Here is a 25,521-nt window from a genome sequence, read left to right as displayed (position 1 = left end):
TTTCTGCAAAGAAACTTCATAATGAAGATCATACTGATCTGTAAGAGCCAGTGAGTAAGAAATTAACATTGCTGACACTTTCCTGAATCCAAGAAAGAGCTCTTTGTCACCCAAATTGCAATATGAAAAATAATGAAAATCTAATCAGATCTAACAAGAAGTGCACAAAAGAATCAAAGTTGTCTAGGACTATTTCAAATAGGCATTTCCATCCATTATAATGATAAATCTCACCACACCTGTATATTGTGCCTTGCAATACCACTTAATGATAATATAACTAATATTAGTGAAGTGGTACACGTACAGATTTACATATTTGTAAATAACTGATAAATTTGTCCATGCAGCTCTTTCCTACTTGCTCAGATTTCTTTCCTATTGAGAGTCCATGATGATCAGAAAATGTCGACCACTGTGTAAAGCCTATTAGACTTTGTAACTCTGTAACTACTGGAGTCATCATGTTGAAGTCTTATTATACAAATGAGAAAAGTGAGCTCTAGATAGTTTAAGGAGCTTTTCGAGGGGCACTCTCCTGATGGATGGTAGAACCAAATTAGAATGCAGGTCTTCTGACACTCAGTTCAAAAAATCTCTCTACCACAGAGTATTAGAAACCTGATGTGACTTCACCTTGGTTTTAAATACACACTTGTCTCTCCACACATTCTCCTCTGGCTGCTCTCTGTCCCTCCCTCAGCCTTAACCCACCTTAGCTCCCACCTTCTTTGTATTCTTGATCTTTATCTTTACATTCATCCATTCCTCCATGTGGACCTGTCTTTTGCCTTGGCTCACTGGGTCTAGACCATCCACTCACCTCGTCTTAAATGGCAGCTCCGTACTGTGTTTTGTCCTGCCTTACAGTCTTGTCTTTCCAACTCAGTGCTACCATGGTCCCAAGCAGCAGGGCTAACACTCACCAAGAGGTCTAGATCCTGCTCCCGAGGCGTACTTTTGCTCTGAGTTTAAGGAACCATGCTAATTGTTTGCATGTCATGTGTTGTTGGGCCAGTGGACCCTACCTTAATCTCCAGGTTTCCTTCAAAACTCTGAAGTAATTTTGGTTCTGAGTTGCTCTAGGATTATAAGAGAGCCTGGAGGAAGCTGAGAATAGGAATTCAGGTTCAGATCTATATCTCTAAGCTTGTGAATTTAGTAACTATTGTATTTTCATAGCTATCATGGGAAAATAATTAGGACCTCAGTGTAATAGGTAGAAGCAGACCAAAAGGAAATGTTAGGAAGTACAATGGTTAAGAGTATGAACTTGAAGCCGTAGTGTGATCTAATTTGAGCTCTGCCATGTATTAGCTGTATAAACTTGGTTAAGTCAATTCCTCTCTCTGTCTGTCTCGCCATGTATAAAATGGGAATAATAATTGTACCTACTTCAAAAGAAATTTGTGAAGATTGACCAAGGTAACATAGGTAAAGCATTTAGCACAGTGTGTGATGATAGCAAAGTGCTGCACAAGTATTAGGCAGTAGAATAATCTTCATGAAGTGTAAGTGTTGGGTAGATATTCATCTGTCACTTAACAAATGCCTGATGGTCTACATCTCTATACAAAATTGGGTTAGGTGTTGTAGGGGCTACAATAAAGTACGATACACAATACTTGACCTCAAAAGGGATGAGACAGGATGAGGGTCGGAGTTAAAGCAGCAGGAATGGTAATGGAGATGAATGGACACATTTTTAAATTTAAAAATTAGAATACTCAGGATGTAGGGACCAATTAAATGTGGAAGTAAAAGAAAAAGATGTAAAAAAAAACTCCCTGCCCCTCAGTCTTTCAGCTTGTATGTTTCGATAAAGTATGTTTTAAAATGAGGGAGGAAATGCAGTGGGACGAACAGGCTTTAAATGAAAGATAATGAGATTGATTTGGATATTTCTAGTGTCTGTAAGCAGAGATGAACCTGGAGCTCAGGAGAAAGGGACAGTGGAATCTGACTTGAGATGATTGTTGAGGACATGAGTCATTGAGATCACCCACGGAAGACATTTAAAGGAAACAGAAAAGTCAGATAAGCCCCACATTTAAGCGAGAATGGGAGGAGGATGAATCAGAAAGTCAGAAAGAATAATTAAAAACGTGGAAGCACTAACAGAGTGTCATATCAGGGAAATGAAGGATGTAGAACTGTCTAAAAGAGCAACAGTGGCAGCTGCTACAGGAAGACTGAGTAAATGAAGATTGAAAATAAACCCTTGGATATGATGATTAAGCAATGATTGGCTGCGGTGAATTGGTAGAGACAGTACACACTGTGGATAGTAGCAGTGATTAGAGATCACCCCCAGGAGGAAACTGGAGTATCTGTGTTGCCCCCACTCACTCTCTGATTTGCCGAGCAACATACTAACATTCTCGAAGTCTCCGAGTTCTCATCTGTATAAACAGGGCTGCTAATGATACCTTCCTTGTTGGATGTTTGGAAGATTTAAATGAAATAGTAGATGAAAGCTGCACAGTGCCTGGCACACATTATTCACTCAATGAATATTAGCTATCATAATAATAATAATAATAATAATAATAATAATTTTTATTATTATTATATAATAATAATTTATATTATTTAATTTTATAATTAATAATTATAATTATAATAATAATTATAATTAATATAATAATAATTATTATAATTAATAATAATAATAATAATAATAATATTATTATTATTATTATTACACAATCAGGGAGAAATGAGAAGTTAGGATGTGAAGGCTTCTCAAGAAGTCTACAAGAAGAGGAGGTATAGCTCAGTGGTAGAGCGCATGCTTAGCATGCACAAAGTCTTAGGTTCAGTTCCCAGTACCTCCACTAAAAATAAATAAGTTAATAAACCTAATTACCTCTCCCCTCAAAACTTTTTTTTAAAAAGTAAAAAAAAGAAAAGAAAAAAGTTCCATGCAAGAAATAAATTTTAAAAAAAAGAAGAAAAAGAAGTCTACAAGAAAGAGGAGAAACATAAAGCATCCACTTGAGTAGGAAACAGCATCCAAGAAGGGATTTTTTTTTTTTTTTAAATTTTAGGATGGAGAGAGGTTTGCGTGTGTTTTTAAGCAGAGGAGAAAGAGCCAGTAACTGAATAAAAATACTATTATAAGTGGAGAGTTCTTTATTTAGATAAGATTTTCTCATAACGGATAAATTTCACAAAGAGATAATATGACAAGTTCAATAAATCAGTAACAGGAAACAATATTTGAGTTGAAACATCTATGGGTGAAACTAATTTATGAAACCACCTGCAATTTGTTGGCTGTTCTCAAGCAAAGTAAGTGTTTCCTTCACGGAGCGCTTTCAATTTGCAATTCTTTACTGCTTCTGAAATGAATGCAAATTCTTGAAAGATGTGGCAAAGAGTCTGGGCAGGTTTACCTAGATGGGACATCACCTCCTTTCAACAGTTTTTCTGGTTAGCTGAGACTTAAATAGATGAGAGCGAGATCTAAACAAAGCAGGCAGTCAATCCCCAAGCAGATCTCAGGTTTGAGGGTTCCCTTCAGTAGGTAAGACACATAGGAGAATATTAACTACTTTGTTAGCCATAAATATTCATCAAAGAAGTCAAATAACCCCTGCAATAGATGGAGATCAGTGGAAAAAGAAATGGGAAAAATGGGGAAATGGAGGAGAGTACAGAGTACTTTCATCTCAGCATTGAGTAGCTTGGTTCAAAAAACAGGCACTTTCAACACTGTGTGCTCAAGAATGTTGATGAACGGTTTGGACAGCCAGATACCATTTTGAGCTTTGCCAGAATCATCAACATGTCATACTGAAAGTCTAGAAAAACGTACTTCTTCACGACTTTGCCTGGAGTTGACCCTGCGATGCAAGTGAGGAAGATCCTTTTAGCTCAGTTGTCTCTACCTCTCCGATCCTAGTAGTTCCCGCTTCCAAAAGAGCTCTGGCCTCCTGGTCAGTGGAAGGAGAGTGGTGGGGGATCTGTCTCTGGCCAGACTTCTCTCTCTCATCAGGGCAGCCGTAGGACACAGCTCACTTCAGGGAAAGCTTCTCTGTTGGATTCTCACTCTCTTCTTGGCCCTCTACTGCAGGAAAAGAATCTAATAGACCAATGCATGCTGCGTTGCTGATGACTGTTAATGGTTTATTATGATATCCCTTTAGGCTATGTACATTTGAGCAAGAGAAAGCATTGACTCTGAAGGTAGGAATTTTCAGTACTTTGGAAGGCTCTAGGGGAAATGTGTGAAGACAGGACTCTTCCTAGCACTTTACCAATTATTTTGTATAAACAACAGACTCCTCTTAGCTCTGACAATTCTTGGCAGGCGACAAGGCTGAGGTTACTAAGAATAATAACCATGTGACCACATCCCAATCCTAAACCCTTTCCAGAAAGAAAAGTCTTCATGACTTTAGGAAATCAAGGTGAAATTACTATCTTCCTTTGTAAGGCTCTCATCATGAATTAATTGGGACCATAAAGTGTGTCTTGTACTGAACGTTTCCAACCTGTTGGTTAAAAATATATATCCTCAACAATTATTCTAATCTGAGAAAAGAAGAAAGAGGAAGAGCGTGGTTCAGAGAAATGGTACTCCATAAAAGTAAATCCTCAGGCTACCCTCAGGAAATGTAGAAGTTTCACTGATGAAAAATTTAGCATACAGAAGCACTGAATAGATTTTTGTTAGTCAAGTAGTCACATTTGTGAAAAAGACATTATGCTAACTGTTGTGGACAAACGTAAAGACGGTAAGAAACTACTAAATACATGACAACACATTGTGAGAAACAGATTTGACCCAGTGGAACTGCGTGTGTATGTGTGAGTGTGAGTGAGGACAGAGTGTGGATGAAGGGCATAAAAAAGTTATCAAAGATTGCTTTCAAGCAAAGACAATAGCAGTCCCTGTCTTTAAGTAGGACAGTGGCTTTCACAAATTTTTTAAAAATTTGATTCTCATAACTACCCTAAGACCCTAAGTACTAAAACACTAAAAACTCAAGTGCAGCAGAGATCCAGAGAAAAGAGGGGAGGCTTGTCTAAAAGGTCCTGCGGCAGGTGAACATTTAGGGAGAGGGATGAGGGAGGAGTCGGGACAAAGTCCTGCCAGTTAGCATCATTATTGGCTTAAGCACAATTTTATTACACTCTCTGTTTGTGGAAACTTATGATCACTCAAGTCACAATAATTTCACACTTGTTCACGTACAGAACATTTTATTTTAAATATTCATCACTCCTGTGTATTTAGCTCAGGACAGTCTAACGGGTGTGAAATGACATGTATATAAGGCTATTCATTTTCTGTTGTTTTTAATGACAAAGTTTCAGAACAACTTAACTGCTCATCAGTAGAGGACTGAGTAAATAAACTGGTCCAGTCATACGATAGAATACTATGCATCTGTCAAATAGAATGAAGCAGCTTTCTGTTGACATGAGAAGACCTCTGTATTAGTTTCCTAGCATGGCTGAGAAAAGTGCTATGAACTGTGTGACTTAAAACAATAGAAATTAATTGTATCACAGTTCTGGAAGCTAGAAGTCCAAAATCAAGGTGTTGGCACGGCCATGCTCCCTCTGTACCTCGTAGGAGAGAATCCCTCCTTGCCTTTTTCTGGCTTCTGGTGATTTGCAGCAAGCCTTAGCGTTCCTTGGCTTAAAGCTGCATCACTCCAATATCTGCCTCCGATGTCTGTCATCACATGGCATTCTGACTGTGCATCTGCATCTTCTTCTTATAAGGACACCAGTCACATAAGATTAAGGGCTCAATCTGCTCCAGTATGACCTCATCTTAACTTTATTTACATCTATAATAATTTTATTTCCAAATAAGGTCACCTTCTGAGATACTGGGGGTTAGGACTTCCACACGTCTTTTGGGAGGCACACAATTCAATCTATAACAATCTCCAAGATAAAGTAGGTTTTCACCTAAATTTTTCAAGGCAGGGTGGAGATTGTATAACATCTTTGTGTAAAAAAATGTGCACACACATATAACAGAAATGTTTATAAATGCATTAGAGTATCTCCAGAAGGATTCATAAAACATCAGTAGCTTCCAGGCAGGAGAACTGCATAGCTAGTAGAAACAGTATAGGAGAATCACAGGTTTTAGTTACTGCTTTGTTGTACTTTTTTGAATTCGATGTTAACTAATTTTTTAAATCCCCTTTCACAACTCTTCTTCAGTTACCTTGAATCTATTTAACATTCAGTTCCCTCAGATATTAGAAGGTATTCAGATCTTTTCTTCTGAGCTGCTCTGCCAAGAGAGAATTCATTGAGTTTAATGCCAATTCATAAGATTAAACAGAGAGTGAGAAATCAGAGCCAGGATGAGAGACTGGGCTCAGAAGTTACGCAGTCAGCATCCCAAGAGAAGTAGATATGGAAGGCAGAGAGTAAGTTCGGATTCTCCAACAGGATTAGCATGGATCTGGGAGCAAGATGAGGTCATGGACAGGCGTGGCCAGGCGAGCCCCACAGTTGCGGCTCCAAGCCCAGTATTTTCTGTACCTGCCAGTCCTGAGAACCATTCTTTCTGCATACAAATTCCTAGCTCCCTTCTCTGGAGAGTCTGGTTCAGTCAGTTTGAGCCTCTGGCCATAGACTCTGAATGCTTAATACACACCGAGAGAAAGTTTGGAAAACACTAAAGAGCAGGGAGAGAGAGAAGAGAGTGCTTAATGATTACCCGTGGTGTTCTTTTTCTCTGCCTGATACTGCTTAAAGTTAACACTGGTCCTAAGGCATCACGCTCAGTACAGGACTCCTCGCATGGCCTGCCATGTGCCACACCATCCCGCTGTTACCTTCTGTTCATTTCTGCTTTCCCCCAATAACTCTAATCGAAAAAGTTCTCTGACACAGACTTCATTTCGTCCTGCATCATTTATATCCTGCAGGGAGACAGGCAGCCTGATATTCCAGAGAATTTCAAGACAGGGTAATACTGAGAGATCGAGATCTAGAATAGAATTGGTAATGGGAGAAAAAAAAAAAAAACAAAAACCTACTCCTCAGAATGAAAATGAGGTCTTTTACAGATACAGAATTTGGAAACATACTGTTGACAATAAATGTTCTGAACTGTATTTTGATGCAATTTACTCTGTAAGGAATAAAATAGTATGCTGTCTAAACAGAATTAGTAATAAAATAAATTTGAGAAATAATTGTAATTATTCCCCTCTTAAAGATTCACAATGCATATTATCATAGGTAAGAGCCTAGGAAGATGTAAGGAAATTTACTTAACTTTGTCGAGCTCGGAGTTTATAAAATGTACTTGACTAGCAGATCATTTTCTCAGATGTTACTTATTATTCTTGCAAGTCTGGTTCTTGCAAATCTGAGATTCCAAAGAGCACAGCTGGGGAAATGTTACCATAAATACTTCTACATTTCGTTCGCCGAGTTTGGAGAGTAGTTAGGGAAAGGAAATGTTCTGATAGAAATGAAATCAGCTGAATGGATGAGGTAGGACTGTTTCTGGGAGCATTTATTTATTTAACAAACATTTATTGAACACTGTCTAGAAGAATAAACTAGACAAAAGTATTTTTCCATAAAAATTATAGGGATTTTTTTTTTTACAGATTCTTTTATTAGCATGAATCATTCTATAATTTTGTTTTACAAAATCATAGACATTTTCTGGTCTGTTCTCCTTCACAGAATATTCACAGTTTGACTAATATGAGGGCACACCAGCCTGTTGGATCACAAAGTGTTGATTTGTTCCCTCAAAAAATACCAGATTATGAGAACACTGAGGTATTTATTTTTCATATATGTAGTACAACAAATGTTTAGTTTTATAAGAAATTATTTAAATGAATGAAATAAAATATTACAGTTAATGACAAACATACTAATACCTAAGGGTAAAAGAAGGCCTCCATTTTAACATGGCACATTGAGCCTGTTTTGTTTTTTTTTATTCAGTTACAATGTGTCAGTTTCTGGTACAGCACAATGCCCTACTCATGCATATACATACATATATTCATTTTCATATTCTTTTTCATTAAAGGTTATTACAAGATACTAAACATAGTTCCCTGTACTATACAGCAAACTTTTTAAAAATCTGTTATATATAGTGGCTAGCATTTGTAAATCTCAAACTCCCAAATTTATCCCTTCCCACCCCCTTTCTGCAGTAACCATAAGATAGTTTACTATGTCTGTGAGTCTGTTTCTGTTTTGTAGATGAGTTCATTAGTGTCCTCTTTTTTCTTTTTTTTCAGATTCCACATATGAGTGATTTCATATGATATTTGTCTTTCTCTGTCTGACTTACTTCACTTAGTATGAGAATTTCTAGGTCCATCCATGTTGCTGCAAATGGCAATATTTTATTATTTTTATGGCTGAGTAGTATTCAATAGTATAAATATACCACAGCTTCTTTATCCAGTCATATGTTGATGAACATTTGATTGTTTCCATGTCTTGGCTATTGTAAATAGTGCTGCTATGAACATTGGGGTACATGTGTCTTTTTGAATTAGAGTTCCCTTCAGATGTATACCCAGAAGTGAAGTTGCTGGATCATATGGTAAGTCTAGTTTTAGTTTTTTGAGGAATCTCCGTACTGTTTTCCATAACAGCTATACCAAACTACATTCCCACCAGCAGTGTAGGAGGGTTCCCCTTTCTCCACACCCTCTCCAGCATTTATCATTCATGGACTTTTGAATGATGGCCATTCTGACTGGTGTGAGGTGATACCTCATTGTAATTTTGATTTGCATTTCTCTGATAATTAGTGATATTGAGCATTTTTTCATGTGCTTATTGGCCATTTGTACGTCTTCATTGGAGAATTGCTTGTTTAGGTCTTCTGCCCATTTTTGGATTGGGTTGTTTGATTTTTTTGTTCTTAAGTTGTATGAGCTGTTTATATATTCTGGAAGTTAAGCCTTTTTCAGTTGCATCATTTGAAAATATTTTCTCCCATTCCGTAGGTTGTCATTTTTTTTTTTTTTTTGCTTATGGTTTCCTTTACTATGCCAATGCTTATAAGTTTAATTAGGTTCCATTTGTTAATTTTTGCTTTTATTTCTATTGCCTGGGTAGAGTTCCCAAGGGAAACATTGCTAAGATTTATGTCAGGTAATGTTTTGCCTATGTTTTCTTCTAGGAGGTTTATAGTGTATTGTCTTATGCTTAAGTCTTTAAGCCATTTTGAGTGTATTTTTGTGTATGGAGTAAGGGAATGTTCTAACTTCATTGATTTACATGCTGCTATACAGTTTTCCCAACATCACTTGCTGAAGAGAGTATCTTTTCTCCATTGTACATTCTTGCTTCCTTTGTCAAAGATTAATTCACCAAGTTTGTGGGTTTATTTCTGGGCTTTCTGTTCTGTTCCATTGATCCATATGTCTGTTTTCATGCCAATACCATGCTGTTTTGATTACTGTAGCTCTGTAGTACTGTCTGAAGTCTGGGAGGATTATTCCTCCAGCTTCCTTCTTTTTTTTCAATATTGCTTTGCCAATTTTGGGTCTTTTGTGATTCTACATAAATTTTAGGATTATATGTTCTAATTCTGTGAAAGTGTCCTAGGTAATTTGATAGGGATCACATTAAATCTGTAGATTGCCTTGGACAGTATGGCCAATGATATTGATTCTTCCAATCCAAGAGCATGGGATATGTTTCCATTTCTTTAAGTCATCTTTAGTTTCCTTAATCAATGATTTGTAGTTCTCTGGGTATAAGCCTTTTATTTCCTTAGACAGATTTGTTCCTAAGTATTTTATTGTTTTGGATGTTTTTCCCATTGAGTATTATGTTGGCTTTTATTATGTTGAGATAAGGTCCTTCTATACCCATTTTGGTAAGAATTTTTGAAATCATAAATGGATGTTGAATTTTTATCAAATGCTTTTTTTGCATCTATTGAGATGATCATGTGGTTTTTGTCCTTTCTTTTGTTGATATGGTGTATCACATTGATTGATTTGCATATGTTGAACCATCCTTGTGTCCCTGAGATGAATCCAACTTGATCATGGTGTTTGATCTTTTTTATATGCTGTTGGATTCTGTTTGCTAATATTTTGTTGAGAAGAGTCTGTTTATTTCTATACTCTTCTAAAACCTTACATCAATAGCATTTTGAACTACTACTACTATCTTCCCCAAAGCCCTATGATGTGGATACTAGTATTATCCTCATTTTACAGCCTACAGAGGCATAGAGAAGTTGAGTACCTGCCCAAAGTTTACAGTGCTAATTAAGTGATAAACTCAGCAGTCTGGCTCTAGAATCTGTGTTCCTAATCACCACACATTTTTGCCTCTCCCAAAAAAAAAAAAAAAAAAAAAAAAAAAAAGATCCTGTGAAAGCCCAATTATTCTGACATTTTAGAACCCAAGTCTTCCGGTGGGGAAAAAATAGGTCACATACCAAGGACTGGGAACCAGAATGGCATCAGAAGTCTCAGCAGCACTGCTGAGCACCAGATAGCAATGGAGCAGTCCTTCCAGACTTCTAAGGAAAAGTCATCTCCAACCTAGAATTCCATACCTGGCTCTGCATCAAGGATGAGAATAGAATAAAATCATTTCAATTATATAAGGTTGCAAACAGTTACTTCCTGTGCACTCTTTCTGATGAAGCTACTGGAGGACTAAATCAAGAAGGAAGAGGATGAGGTGTCCAGGAAAGGAGATCCACCAATGAGAGTCAGAGGGAAATACTAGAAGATGAGAAAGGAGGCCCCAGGGTGACAGGTGTGCTGCAGGCCTGGAAAGGCAAGACTGGAGCAAGAGGGCATGGGTCTCTGGAAGGAATGATGAGAAAGTAGGAAGGGAAGGAGGAAGAGAAAGTGAGAGATTAGCTGTAGTATTTGATCATATTAAGAAAAGTTTTACAATTCTGGCAGCATGTTTGTGAATGAATTAGTTCTCAGAAAATGAAAAACTAAATAAATGTGAAGACGAGACCATTTCAGACTCAGAGAAAAGAAATCGTTGTGCAATAAATGGAAGGTAATCATAGTACAATTTATGCCTCAGTGTTTAGTAATATTTATCTAGTTATACCAATGAAAACATCAAAAATGTTGTTATATCTATGTTATGTGGTTGGAGGAAGGGAACATGTATCCTTTCTCTTGTCCTTCTTTACTTTTTTCATATCATGGATCACTTTTTGGAAGTATCCAATTATTTGGCTACTTTGTCTGTTTTTTACCTTTTCGCACCAGAATGTAAGTTCATAAGTATGGGGACTTTGTTTTATCCGCTGGCATATCCCCAGTTATTTCCAGACAGGAAAGGGGCAGAGCATGTGTAATTGAGATAAATCCCTATCCTTTAGAATGAAAATCAACAGGCAATATTGAAAAGTCTTGAAATAACAATATGAGCATACCATTTCAAGTAACATCAGTAGAAACCACTAAAATAGTTGAAAATGATTTCCTCTGGGGAGCAGAAATCGGGAATGCAAAGATTAAGCAGGAGAGAGCTGTGTTGCATTATAAGCCATGTAATTTTTTCTAATTCTTTAATTAGTAAATGTATTCCTTTGACAAATAATAATTAAACCCTGAAAGGAGAAAAATATAAATGGATACTATAAAATTATGTATAGCAAAATGTAGTTTCATTTTACCTTTAAAACATTTTATAGTAGTGTTTTAGAATGACTAATTTCACAATGTGTAGAATGAATTGAGTCAGATGATGGATTAGAGGAAAGGAAACCAGAAAGACTTTGAGATGGTTAAGATGGTAGGTGATGGGGCCCTGAACTTGATGGGTATCCCTGAAATTGAAGTAATGACATAGTAGAATATTTAGAAAGTTTAAAAAGTATTTTAAAAGATATCTAGGTTCGACCATGTGCTCCATGACCATCATTTGTAGTTATTCTCGAGTAATTTTTCAGGACTTTGAAAAGAATGAAAGCAATTCTGTAAATTAAAACACTTAAGTTAAAAAAAAAATCCAAGGTTACCTTTATTTATGGCAATATTCCTTTCAGGACATTTTTATAGTTCTAATGTCCGTGATTATCAAAGTATTTACAATTCTCTGGCACACAGGCTAACTTTCAAAGCATGAGATAGAATTACAGTGTGCATGTCGTATTATTATCTACAGTTCCACAGATACAGACCTCACTAGCTGTCAGAAGTCCACACCCTCTGACTTTAAGAAATCATCTTCTGTATTCCTGATAAAGACCTCGAGTTATTTCTCAGCCCTTTGAAACACCCACTTTGTTTTTCCTGCCCTGTATCTTTTGCATGATTCTGCCTTATATGATTTTGAATTGTTTTCATCCCTTTTACTAGCTGATAAAGTCATTTGAACCAGGATTTATACCATATGCATGCAGGTGCTCAGTAAAGATTTTTTGAGTTGAATTGAGTACTCATGATTGGTACATGCTTATAGAAAGTTAATTCTTTCCCTTCAAGAAGGGAGGAGTGAAGTTCCCTCATTAAATAGGAATTAAACTAGAGCCATTGTTTTTAACCTTCCTGCTGCACATTAGAAACATGTGGGAGACTTAGAAAAGTTCTGATGCCCCGCTCAAAAAAAAATCTGGATAATTTTTTTTTAATTCCCTTGTTGTTTCTAACAGAGATTGAGAACTTCTGGATTAGATCTTCTATAGCTTTGATTCCCAAACCTGGTTAGGTCTCAGAATCACCTAAGAAATTTCCAAAAAATGCATTCCTTCCACCTCCAAACTCTATGATTATGACTAGGGGGCACTCAGACTACTGCTGTTGATTTATCTCATTCAGTGAATTTGATTTGACAAGTTACAGAGGCAAAAAAAAGCTTGTAGTAGGTGGTCCACTTAGAAAAAAATCCTAAATTTGGACTTGTGTACAAGGAATTAAGGATCTATCAGGGAGAGTGGACTCTCATTTATCTCTACTCATGGTCCCCTTCCCTGAAACACATCTCTCCTCCTTCTACTTGGCTTAATTACTGCCTGTAATAGAGATTTAGGGGTTGGAGCAAGTCCACACCTGCAAGCTAGTTCCAGGACACTGGGAAAGCACTGAATAACATTATTGTCATGCTTTATGGAATGCTACGCTGTGCAAAAGACTGTGTTGCCTTTTCACCAGAAATAGGTATTATTTCATGGTAAATATTGTCACCATTTCCTCCTTATACCATGTGTTATAATACTCTTAATACTGCTTTCACTAGGAATACATGTACCCGTTACTAAATAACAATATCTTATTTAATCATATTACAGTATAAACTCATGTAAGTCTCATGACAATCTGTCACATCGGTTGAGAAAGCCTCATTTTGCACATATGCAAACTGAAATTAAACCTTGTCACAGCAGCCAAGCCAGATCGTCTGTCTCCTGGTTCTAACACCGGTGCTCCCCCTACTCTAATATATTCACTGCCTCTTTTGTGGAGACAGTGGAAATTTTTCTTCTTTCAAGCATGTCAGATTTCAAGTTCTGAATGTACAATTTACTTTCTTTTTAAATTAATTTTCTTTTTTATGGAGATGTAGTTGATTTGCAATGTTAGTTTCAGGTATACAGCAAAGTGATTCAGTTATACAAATACATATATATGTATACATATATTTTCAGATTCTTTTCCATGACAGCTTATTACAAGAAAATGAGTATTATTCTCTGTGGTATACAGTAGGTCTTTGTTGTTTATCTATTACATATATAGTAACGAGTATCTGTTAATCCCAAACTCCTAATTTATTCCTCCCCTGCCTTTTCCCCTTTGGTAACCATAGTTTGTTTTCTATGTTTGTCAGTCTATTTTTGGTTTGTAAATATGATTTGTATCATTTTTTAGTTTCCACATATAAGTGATATCATATGATATTTGTCTTTGTCGGACTTCACGACTGAGTAGTATTCCTTTATATACATACCACATATTCTTTATTCAATCATCTGTTGATGGACAATTAGTTTGTTTCCATGTCTTGGCTATTGTAAATAGTGCTGTTAAGAACATTGGGATGCATGTATCTTTTTGAATTAAAGCTTTCATCTTTTCTGGATATGTGCCTAGGAGTAAGATTGCTAAATCATATGGTAAGTCTAGCTTTAGTTTTTTTTTAAGGAATTTTAGGACTGAGAATGTGCAGTTGACTTTCTGATGAGTCCTTCCCTTTGAAGAAGAGACTGTCTCGGGTGGTAGATATTCCAAGCAATCAGGGTAGTACAATTTATACAGTAATTTTATATGTTACTTAGGTTTATCTGTTTTCCACATGGAAATCACTGGCCATGTTTATAGGCTACAAATTTCCTGCTAAACAGCTTAGCAGCACAACTTTGAAATCGATTTTTATTTTTATCAAAGTGGAGAAGAGCTTGACACGCTAGTGTCAAAGGACTGTTTCTCCATGTTGATGAAGTTGGTACTTAATACCTGGTTCTTGAAAATAATAATGCCCACTTGTGTTAGCATTCACACACACGCACCTTGCTGATCATGTGTGCATCAGTAAGACACTGTTTGACCTTGCTATGATGAAAAAAAGAAAGATTGTATGTGGAAAAGCCAAAAGGAGAATGGAGTGGTTACAAAGAGGGGTCTAGTTACAGGTATTTGAAGCATAAAATCATTATTTAGAATCTCTTCACAGAGAAAAGCTTGTCCTCTACCAGCTGTATTTTTTCTGTGCTCTTTTTTGCTTTTGTGGAAGTTAGCTCCTTTGTTACCCTTCCAAAATGTGTAAATAGACCGGAGCTATATTTTGAGAGACAATTAGATACTCTAGAGCCTTACAAAAGGCTTAAAAAAAAAAGAAACAAAAGAACTTTTCTAATTAATCCTCTCAATTTTACTTCTTTTTAGAATGTAAAATGGGAGAAAGAAAACCTGAACAGGAAGTGGAGACTTTATTTCTAGCCCTGATTCAGCCACAAATGTGTCATAAACCTCTGGGCATATCACCTAACTTCTCAGAGGCTGTATCTTCTCATCTGTGAAATGAAGGCATTAAACTAGACTGATCCTCCTTCTCAGCCCGAACATCCCATAATGCTATGTCTCTACAGTTCTCAAGTTTAATCTTCTTTCTACACCGATCATATCTGAAATCTGAAATTTTATGTAGATCCTCTCCAGAGACAGTATTTTGTTCCCACTAACACTGTTTTTCCTAAGTGTGGTTCTCAAACTTTCTAATAACAGAATCACCTGGAATACTTGTTTAAAAGGCAGAAGCTTGTGGGAGAGAGGAATAACTCAGTGGTAGAGTGCGTACTTAGCATCTTGGGTTTAACCCCCTGTTCCTCCGTTAAAAAAAAAAAAAAAAGTTAAAATGCAGAAGCTTGAGACTTGACCCAAGCCTTTTAGATCAAAATCTTTAGGATGGGATCTAATGTACAGCAGGGTGATCATAGTTAACAGTACCACACACAGACACACATGGTGATAATATTGTGAGGTGCTGGGCATGCTAACTACCTGATGGCAGTGATCATTTTATAATATATACATATATTAAGTCAGCACCTTGTACACCTTAAATTCACACAATGGTATATGTCAGTTATATCTCAATGAAGCTCAGGGAGAAAAAGAAAAGAAGTTTTCCTAAAAAAAGATCTGTAGAATGGGAGGAGGGATTCAGGACTGTGCCTAGTGGGCTCTGTGGGGATCCCTATTTCCTCCAAAGTCTGAGAACACTGAGAATCCAGGAATAAACCATAGAAGAGGGGAGGGAAAGGTGACTGTGAAACAGTGATCATTGCTACCTAGCTTTGGATGCGGAGGAAACAGGCGCAGAGGGAAGAAGGGCGCCACGTAGGTGGAGAGGGTACTCCTGGGAGAACGCATCTCTTTGCTAACATTGTCACCTGGGTTTCATGTTTGAACAGAGCAAAGTCAAGCATGGACTATGAGAACTGCTGTGTCAAAATGCCCAGCTGTCATACAATGGATCTCTAGCTTACGTTTTCCCTAATATTCAAAAACAGATAAGCAGGTCGAGGTGACATTTTGCGAATGAGGAAATCACCTTCCTCAGGAAGCAGAGAGAAAACTGAGGTCAATGGTGACTGTTTAAGATTTTTGAACATTCTTTAAAGTGTGGAAATAAACCCTTTGGTGAATTAAAATACATTCTTTCCATGATGAGCATTTTGCTCGAGTTTTGTTTATTTGTTGTGTTTTGGGGACTGTTATTCAGTGTTTAGGTGAGGTCATTTGTGAGAATCCACAAAAAACCACACGCTTGGTCAGCATGATCTGATACCATGGTTTTATTTTTCCATAATAATTGTCTCTGTAGGTTCTGTGGCACTGTTGCCTTTTTAGCACAAATGTACATACATACAAAATAGAAAGGGAAGGGAAAATCTCATCATTCAATGTCTTAACCTCAGACAAGTTTGAGATCAAGCCTCAGGGGAATCCAACTCATCTCTTTTAAAAAATTTTTTTTACTTTTAATTTTTTTAATGGAGGTATTGGGGATTAAACCCAGGACCTTGTGCATGCTAAACATGTACTCTACCACTGAGCTATTTCCTTCCCCACCAACTCATCTGTTGATAACTGGTGTCCTGCATGTGAGGATCTTGAAGTGCCCGTGGCATTTGGGGAAGTTCAAATCGCTGCATTTCTTGATCAGATGGAGAAGATGCTCTGACTTAAAAGGATCTTTCAAGAACTACAGACATGTGAGTGGCCCACAACCTAAAAGGACCTAAAAATGGTTTTGACAAGGAGCAGTAACAACCTAATAGCAACACTTCCAGCTTTGCATTGGTTGAGGAGTGAATTTCTAAAAGTATGGTGGGCAGGCTCCTGGGGCAACCCAGCACCCACCCAAGCGTCATCTTGGCGGGAAGGAGTCTAGAAGTAAAGGGGAAAAGGAGAACACGGATTTCGTTTCTTCCTCCATGGCTTCCTAAACACACGAACAACTCTCTTGTGGAAGCCTTCCCTGTCTGTTCATCCTTCTCCACTTGATTTTCCTTTATTCTGTTTATGCTTATTTTGTGTATTGCCTGTGTCCACTTCACTGGAATCTGTCTACACTCCATGAAGCATGGATTTCTGTCCACATGTTCACAGCTATTGCCCCTCTACCTCAAAGAGTTTCTGGCACTTTGCAGATGCTCACTAAATACTTGTTGGAAAAAATGGAATTAGTAAGTCCCTGTTAGATTATCTCCTTCCCACTTCCAGTGATAAATAAAGAATGAGCATTTTTTATGCGGTTTTAGAATCGTGTCCCCAGAGATGACAACAAAATAATGAGGCAGATGAACCAAAGTGGAACGTTCTCCTGGCTGGTTATTTCTGGCTTTGAGATTAGGTAAGTTAGGCATTGAGAACTTCACATCTGAATGCAAACTATCTTGGTTTGCAATCCTGGCCTTCTGCTTACTAGCTGTGACGTCTCCAACAAGTTAGTTAACTTCTTGTTGCCTCTATTTCCTCCTCTGTGAAATGAGGTAGTAATAGTGTTAGAAGATAGCTTTGAGTGTCATATGTATAAGAGGTGTTGGAAATGTGGTCTGGCATCAGCAGACAAGAGTAACACTGATTGTGGTTGCTCTCCTATGAACACCAGAAGTTCCCTCTCCCATCACTAGTACCTTCAGTCAACAATAAACATACAGTTACACTTGTGTTCTTGAGTTAAATCTGAATTTCTTAAAATATGTAGCTGCATGTACCCTTACTAGAATCAGAAGGCACAATTTCTGTGCAGGAAAACAAAAGGGTGGGGGGAGCTCTTCAAGATTTTCCAGACCCTCTCCTCACTCCGCTCTTCAAGATTTCCATATCATTATGATGTTTTCCTAAAAAGAACCATCTACCCCCAGACTGAATTATAACATTACTCATGGGAGTTTCAGAAATTCTGTGTAGAAGGGGCTTTGTCGGTTTAGTCTGATTGAAAGGGAATTGAAAAAAATGTGTCTTGAAATGGTGCTTGCATAGCAAACAAACTATTTTTAACTTAATTGTGCATCAGTCAAAGTCCCAGCAGAAATAAAAATTCCACTCAGAAGAGTTGAACTAAAAGAGGAATTGAATTAAGGGACTGTCTCCAGAAGTGTGTGGGACAGAGAAACTAACAAGGAACACTGAGTCCCCGGAACAGGGGCAGTGGGAGGTCATCACACTCCCAGGCCTGAAGGAGCAAGGGAAGGAAGTAGTGTCTCTGAGCTCCTGAAAGCTGGGGCTGTGGAGAGCCAGTAAGAGCTGTTATCTCAGGGGTTACAGGCACCAACGCAGGGAGGGAGTAGAGGAAGATATAACCTGATCTCTCTTCCTGCTTGCCCTCCAAGCTCCTACAGATGCTTCCCAGGGGCTGAACCCGACCAGAAGCCAGAGGGCAGGGGCCCTGATGAAGGAGTCTGCAGGGATTCCCCACTTGTGGCCCAGAATAGGCGGGGTGGAGTGGGGCGATGGAGAATCACTAGAACAGATTGTATATTTATCGGGGGTAACTTTGAAAACAGAACCTGAGAAAGATTAAGGATGGCTTAACCACTGCTGGCCACTTCCTAGAAGATAGAAGCAACTGCATTCAAACTTTGCTTCACATTGAAATTATCCCCTCCTAATACATTGGAAGGCTGCTGTGGAGACAGAGGTTAGTCCTCACCTCCTTCCTAGTTTCCAGGGAAAGTTCTGGGTTACAGGCAGAGCAAGGTGCAAGGGGAGTATTCAAGCAGTATTCACCTTGGTCTTATCGCCGAAATTCCTTCCTCTTTTGCACCTCAGATTAGCTCAAAACACTATTATAAGAATTAGTAAAGCAGTTTTTGAAGCATAAAACTAACCTGTGATAACCAATCTGGAAGTCAAGTTAAGCACCAGAAGCCAAACATAATTGAGGATGTACACTTTTCAACTCTCAGTTCTTGTTTACTGCCTCTAAACTCAAGCTCTCAACCACCTCAAGGAGGAGTTTACATTCCTCCTTGAAATCAGTGAGGCAAAAACAGATTACCAAAAACTGGAGGAAATGATGTGGTGCTGATTCTTTCCTCAGGACTGGATACTAATTTGAGGGGATGTCTTTGGTTCTTTGCAGAGAATGGCGGCTGCACTAGAAACCGCTAAGTACTTCCAGACAACTTGGCTGGTTGAACAGTCTAAAAGTTTGATTTCCTAAGGTGGCCGGAGGAAGAAGGGGAGGAGAATGGAGAGGGGAAAGGACCCCTTGGTCTAGTTAATGTACAGTACTCATCTCAAGTTCTCACTCCAACACTCCTCGACCACTGACCAGTCAGAGAAAGATAAGATGGTCTCCTGGAAAAGCAGCTCTGGAGGGATGTTGAGCTTGAGAGAATCCAGAGGGAGACATGGGATGTTATTTTGTCAGGTGAGTTTCAAAATTAAAGGTTGCCTACCTTTAGTTCAGTCTACCAGGCAGTGACTTTGGATGAAGATATTTTCTCTCTTTTTTTTTCCCTGTAAAATAATCGTTCTTACTCGTAGATTAATTTTTGCTTCAGAGTAATGATTATGGAGATTCCTGACGTCTCTGCTAAAAAAAAAAAAATGCTTCAGTGAAAGTTATTATTCCAGCAGTATATAGGTTTACATACTCAGAATAAGGAAAACATCTCTTTGTTCAAGCAGTGTGCTCTGCTCAAAGGAGCTGTTTTTAACACATTGTATCTCCAGCTTAATGAGATAGCAAGCAACTTCTCCTCATACACTTGTCCCCCTAATTTAGCCTCTCACAACTACAGACTGCCATTTCTTTGTTATTTCAACTGTGGTCAAAAACATACCACATAAAATTTACCATCTTAGCCATTTTTAACTGTACAGTTCAGTAGTGTTAACTATTTGCATCATTGTGCAACAGATTTCCAGGACTTTCCCCCTTGCAAAACTGAAGCTCTGTGTCCATTAACAGCTCCCAAACTCACCTCCTCCACCCCTAGTCTTACCTAGAACCACCATTCTGCTTTCTGTTTCTATTAATTTGACTAAATATTTCATATAAATGGAATCATACAATATTTGTCATTTTGTGACTGGCTTCTTTCACTTAGCCTAATGTCCTCAAGATTCATCCATACTATAGCATGGGACAACATTTCTTTCCTTTTTAAGGCTAAATAACATTACATTGTATGTATATACTACACTTTGTTTATCCACTCATCCATAAGTGGACATTTGGGTTTCTCCTACCTTTTGTCTATTATAGTAGTGCTGATGTGAACCTGGGTGTGCAGGTATCTCTTAGAGTTAATTCTTTTAGAATTATTTTGGATATATACCTAGATTACTAGATCATATGCTAGTTCTTTTTTAATGTTTTGAGGAACCACCATACTGGGTTTTCCATAGCAGCTGCACCATTCTGCAGTGCCACCAACAGTGCACAAGACTTCCAATCTCTCTGTATCCTCATCAACACTTATTATTTCTGTTTTTTCAATGGTAGCCATCCTAATGTGTGTGAGGTCATATCTCGTTGTGATTTTGATTTGCATTGCTCTAGTGGTTAGTGATCTTGAGCATTTTTCATATGCTTGTTGGCCATTTGTACATCATCTTTGTGGAAATGTCTCTTCAAGTCCTTTGCCTATTTTTTTTCACTTTCTAGTTTTTTTAAATTTTTATTTAAAAAATTTTACTGGAGGTATTCGTGGTTGAATCCAGGATCTTGCACATGCTAGGCACGCACTCTAACCCTGAGATATCCCCTCCCCCTCCTTTGCCTGTTTTTTAAATTGGAGTTATTTGTTGCTTTGTTGTTATTGTTGTAAGAGTTGTAATTGAGTTGTAAGAGTTCTTTATATATTCAGATATTAACTCCTTATTAGATATGTGATTTGCAAATATTTTCTCCCATTCTCTAGATTGCCTTTTCACTCTGTTGGTTGTAGCTTTTAATGCACCAAGGTTTAGAGTTTGATGTAGTCCCACTTGTCTGTTTTTGCTTTTGTTGCCTGTGCTTTTGGTATCACATCCAAGAAATTATTGCCAAATTCTTTGTCATGGAGCTTTTCCCCTATAATTTCTTCTAGGAATTTTACAGTTTGGGGTCTTAGACTTAGGCTTGTAATCCACTTTGAATTAATGTTTGTATATAGTATAAGATAAAGTCCAGCTTCATTCTTTTGCATGTAGATATCCAGTATCATTTGTTGAAGAGACTGTTTCTCATTGAGTGTTATAAATATCTTTGTCAAAGATCATTTGACCATATACACGAGGGTTGATTCTCACACTGCAGTTTGTTTTTGAATGAACTCAAGTCTACTATGATTATGAGACATCTTTGAATAAAGGCTAAACACATGGCCTCTTGTATCAGCCTGCCTGTGTATATAAGTACTCCACCATTTGTCCAACTGTGTGATGTCAGACAGTTTACCTTTCTGGGCCTCACTTGCTTGTCTGTAAAACAGGGATAATGACTGTACCTCCCTCAGCATGGGATTGTGAAAATTAAAACTTGTAAGGAAATGCTTGATACATAGAAAGTCCTTGGTATGTCTTAGCTATGATTTCCTAAATTTACCTCTCTCATAATTCCACCAGGGCACCTCCAACACAATTGTAGCTCCCAAGGATCCTCAGGTTATAACACTGCCTCGGTTCTAGATGCCAACACTATCCGTGCCTACTGTGCACTCTCCAGTGATGCGCAACAGCTGAGGGTTTATTTCTTGTTTTATCTTAATTCCATAAGACCACTTTGCTTTCAGCCTTCTACTTGTCCCACACCTTCCCTGAATATAGGAAATAAAGGTCAATATTGGAGAAATATAAAAAAAAGAAGGTTAAGGTTTCTGTAGCTTCTCAGAATCAGTGTTCAGGATGTATTGATCCATGTGCCTAAAATAGATTTGAAAAGGATCAGAGACTTTCGCCCCTTTTCTGTGTCCACTGTGAAGTGACTGAGGTGAGGTCGAGGAGGGCTGGAGGAGAATGAAAGCTCTTTGGTGTTGCTTAATTTGAAACTGACAAGCAGCTGCCACAAAAATCCACCTGGCTCTTACAAAGCTGCACTGGCCAGTTCCCTACCTTGCTGATTCTGCTGCAGTTTGACTGTGGATAGAATGTATATTAAATAAAAATGAGTATATTAACCATACTGGCAGCAAAACAAGTCAGAGCAACCAGGAAAATTGCATAAATCTAAGCCAAGGTGAGAGTTAAAATTTGTTCCATCCCATGTAGTTTGGTGCAGCTGGGGTTAACCATGTCTCTGTACTTCCAGTCCTTTTCAGATGAATTCTTGCTGGTACAGCCAATGTTCTTTCTACTATCTTTTGATCTCTTTCCCTTTCCATATTGAAAAATCTCTGGAAAACCAGAAGTATAAACGTTGTTTATAAATTTTTTTCTTGTCCCAATATTAGTGTAAATTAACCAGCTATGCCTAAGATATCAATGTCAACTAATCTTAATATAAGAAAACTCAGTTTTAATTAAATTGATAGCTATCTTTAGTTCATATTATTTCATCCCAGAAAGTCAAAAATGTCAAAAGTGAATATTAAACATTAAGAAAGCTTTTTTTCTTAATGTACTTAATATAGTATTTATCAGTATGTAATTATCAAATACATAGAAGGTTAATACTTTTTAAAAACTTGGAACGTCATGATTGCATTGTCAGAGAAAACTTTCATGGAAATTTTGAAAGACAAGGACTCTACGTGTAATTGAATATTGTTTTTGAAATGGGTAAAACTTCCAAAATTATTTTAGAGACTAGCAGGATAAGACGTTTCTTTCAACTTTCAAAGGTTTTCCTAGAAATAAAGAATGTGTATTCTATGGTATTGAATCAAAACATATAGACTTCTATTATTTCTCTGCTTAAAATACAGTCAAAAGTAGGAGAACCACATGTTATTTCAAATCAGATCTGTGTGTGTGTGTGTGTGTGTGTGTGTGTGTGTGTGTGTGTTTGTGTATGTGAAATCATAACTCACCTTTGGGTTTCCCCTTCCACTTGCTAAATCTGATTTTAGGACATGTAGCCAGCAAAAACGCATGGTGAGCCCAGAGAAGAGACTCATTAAATATTTGAATAAGTGAATTGTTTCTTTCAATTTGTTTTGTGAGAAAAACTGGTTTCCTACTCTTTTTTTTTCTTTTAGGATTAGATTTAGATGGAATCTAGTAAAGATGTCCTATAGTCACTGATCCAAGCGTGTCCATTTAAAAGTTTTATTTACATGTGTAATGAGGCTACTCCTTGGGTGCTCTGTGGTTCTCAGTAATTCCTGTTTCTAAGTGATGACAAAGCTCCCATATTAAGAGCTACACGTGGCAGATGCAAATCACAGGTTCTGTCAAGATGTGTAGAGGACCACTCACCCGCAGTGGAGGCTGAGCCACTGTGCGTAATGCTGTGAGAAAAAAAAGAAGGATATGATAGAGAGGAAGTTTTGTTTTTTTTGTTTTTTTTTTTTTCCGGAGAGAAAGAAAAAGGAAAAAGTTACTCCCCTTCCAGAGGAAGTTAGTCAGAAACTGGATGTGCAACTCTTGGAGCAGAGCTTTGGGAGCGGGTGCTGGTGGGAACAGCTGGAGAGGCACAGTGGACTTTCCACTTAGACTTCAATGGACACTCATCCAGAGACTACTTGAGACTCTCTGCCTGGTGGTGAAGACCAATAGAAAACAGTCCATAAATGCCGAGTGCCCACATTGCCCAAAGTACTTTCCTCCATGGATGCTTGTGGAGTAGAAAAACAGATCGGGTGGAACATCTCCAACAGGGAGCTGACCTTTAAATTGACAAAATGTTTACCTGAACACAACTGTTTAATCCTGAAGTTATTTTAATTGGCAAGTTAAAGTGTCTCTTGTTCTGCCACAGAATTGTACACAATTTTAAAAACTAAAAAATTAAATTTAAAAAAAAAGGTCTTTCATTCCTTCATTTACTTCTACACTAGTTATAGGAAGTAAAGATGCTTTATTTCTTGGCATATATGATTATAACACCAAACTTTAACCCTAAATCACACATACACACACACACACACACACACACACACACACACACACACACACACACACACACACTTTTTATTAAAATTCATAAGGCTTTCTGTCCTGGGTTGCTTTTCAAACTTTCTTTTAGAGGTCCTTCTTTTCATAAGTGGAATTCCTCCGGGTTTTGTATTCCAGGTGTGATCTGGGACTGGATTTTTTCTCCAAAGTCCCTAAAGATCATATAATCATATTCGCTCATATCTCACTAATAGATATAAACACAAAATTAGACCTAGGCCTGGACACTCACTTGCCTTCCTGCAGATCTCAAAGTCTAGAGTATTTGAGGAATTGAGAGCTTTGAGGAAGCCATGTCTAATGTCTCCTACGAAGGGAGCTCTGGGGATGGTTGGTTCCACAAACTCTTAGTCATAATGTACACCCTCCTCAGTGTGTCCCGTCCACCCCTGCCCTCCATCTCTAATATATGCTGGGAGCCGGTTTTCACACTCCTGCTTTCTTCAGATGCCATCCTATTTACTGTGCGCATCAAAAGCCTCTATCCCTAAATAAAGCAGGTCAAATGAAATGGAACAGGAAGCTGGCATGGACTGTGTCTCTCACGCACTATGAGACTTCAGGCAATTACTTCGTCACTCTGACCTTTTATTTCCTCCTTCATCAAATCAGGTTGATTCAAACTTCATGAGGTTTGTCGTGAGGATCAAGTACAACGATACAGAGTGCTTATTCAGTGTATGTTCTTGTTATGAGTACTCCTTCTTAGGTTCAGCTCCTCTGGTTTCCACGTCTGTCTAATGAGACACTGGTGAGTGCGTCCTTCTGTGTTTTCAACATTTCCTTTTGTTCCTTTGTTGAGCATCTACACTGGACCAGATACAGTGCTAGCTTCTGGTGATCCAAGAATGAGTTAAGATGCAGACAGTTCGAGATGCCTTCAAAGTAGAGAACACAAACAAATGCTCTTAGAAACCTGGAATGGAAGGAGGATGAAAGAAGTCTTCTTAAAAGAGAAAACCCTTGAGTTGCCAGGAAGAGAAGAGAGCAGGCAGCGCATGGTGTCTCCTTGGGCCTCTTCCCTATGAAGAGAGCGCCAAAGTTAGCCAGGCAGCTCTGGGCTGCAGTCAAAACTCTGACTTCTTTTGATGGCCCTATTTCTCTGAAGACCCTCTATAATAGGATTGCAACACGGAAAGCCTAAGTGCCTCCTCTTTATGGGGAAATAAAGAAAATTGTTGTTCCCTCCTCTATGCATGTATTTCTCCATTCTTTTATGTGATCAACAAACATTGTTGAGTATCAGTTAAGTACCAGGCGCTGTGCTAGGTGATAAGGATACAGAGAGGCAGGAAACCTGGTCTAGTAAAAGAGACAAACGAGAAAAATCAATTTTATGAGAGCACTAACAAAAGCGGGAGTCGGAGGTGGGTGCAGGGGGAGCAGTGTTAGGCTGTTAGGCTGAACAACTCTCCCAGTTTGCCTGCTGCTGTCCCCATTTTAGCACCGAGAGTCCCACATCCTAAGAAACCACTCGTTCCTGCATGAACTGGGACAGTTGGTC

At 38.0% G+C, this 25,521-nt stretch overlaps 1 long non-coding RNA gene across 1 annotated transcript in view; it reads left to right on the top strand.

The window, feature by feature from the left end:
- LOC116665287 overlaps positions 1 to 25,521 on the top strand; it is a 43,276-nt gene that overhangs the window by 13,832 nt on the left and 3,923 nt on the right. The window lies entirely within an intron of this gene.

Source organism: Camelus ferus, chromosome 8 (assembly GCF_009834535.1).
Source record: "Camelus ferus isolate YT-003-E chromosome 8, BCGSAC_Cfer_1.0, whole genome shotgun sequence".
Lineage (NCBI taxonomy): Eukaryota > Metazoa > Chordata > Mammalia > Artiodactyla > Camelidae > Camelus > Camelus ferus.
This window is presented reverse-complemented; position numbering and strand designations above follow the sequence as displayed.